Here is a 1,029-nt window from a genome sequence, read left to right as displayed (position 1 = left end):
GACACCGAAATCAAACCCTCGGCAGGGCAGTGGAGCACCACAGAAAGCCAAGGCAGCTGAGTGTCAGACTCCCAGCCTAACCTCCTCACGGCAACCAGGCGCCACTGGGCACCACGCCCGAAGGCCAGGGAAGACTAAGGGACAGTGAGCAGGGTCTCCCTGCAGCTCCTGTCAACGTAGATCAGGAAACGAGCCCGGAGAAGGGGCTGCTGAGATGCGTGTTCTGACACCCAGGGCCTAAAGCACCCACAGCCCCTCCACTTTCACCTGGCATCTCTGCCCACCATCCAGCAGCTCCACAGGGGACACTGAGCCTGTGTCTGCTCAGAATCATTCATGTCACCCCAGCAAAGAGAAGAACTACGGGGGTGGATCCAGCGGGTCACAGCCTTCCTTTCAGAGACTGGCAGGCAGAGTTCCAGCTCAGTGGAGCACGCTTCACATACCTGTCCCAGCTAAGGAGATGCCCCCAGGAAGAATCATGGAGGAAGGACCCTGGGAATGGATGGAGGAGCAGCAAATTCTCCAAGTCAAAGAGGGGAGGTACACGGAGGCAGGCAGGGAGAACGAGGAAACTGGTCAGTGCATAAGCGTTTATGGATATGGGGCTAAAGGGGCCCAGGGTGACCTAACGACACAATATACTGTGACCTGGCCCAGCGGCACCAGGAGGGCAACGAGCACCTGGGAACGGCCGGGGCCCAGGGACAGAGGACAGGGCCGGCTAGCGCCACCGAGAAGGGGCTTCCAGCCACAAAGCTGGCCCCGCTGGGAGAGACACTGAGACAGCCTCGGGCTGGGCACAACCAAGGGAGCTAGAGGGGGAGCAAGAAAGGCTGCCCGACCACAAAGGAAAGCACGCAACGGAAGCACCTCTCAGGTATCAAGGAGCAAGGCTGAGCACACGTGACCTACCAGAGCGCAGGGGGCCAGCAGAGCTGTGCAGCCGGCCAGGCCCTCTTCTCCACACCCCACCCGACACCATCCTCAACTCAAGGATGGAGGCAGGAGCCCAGGCTGAAGGCATGG

The sequence above is a fragment of the Bison bison genome, unplaced genomic scaffold, assembly GCF_000754665.1.
Source record: "Bison bison bison isolate TAMUID 2011002044 unplaced genomic scaffold, Bison_UMD1.0 scf7180017864089, whole genome shotgun sequence".
NCBI classification, from domain to species: Eukaryota; Metazoa; Chordata; class Mammalia; order Artiodactyla; family Bovidae; genus Bison; species Bison bison.
Note: the sequence above shows the minus strand (reverse complement) of the source record.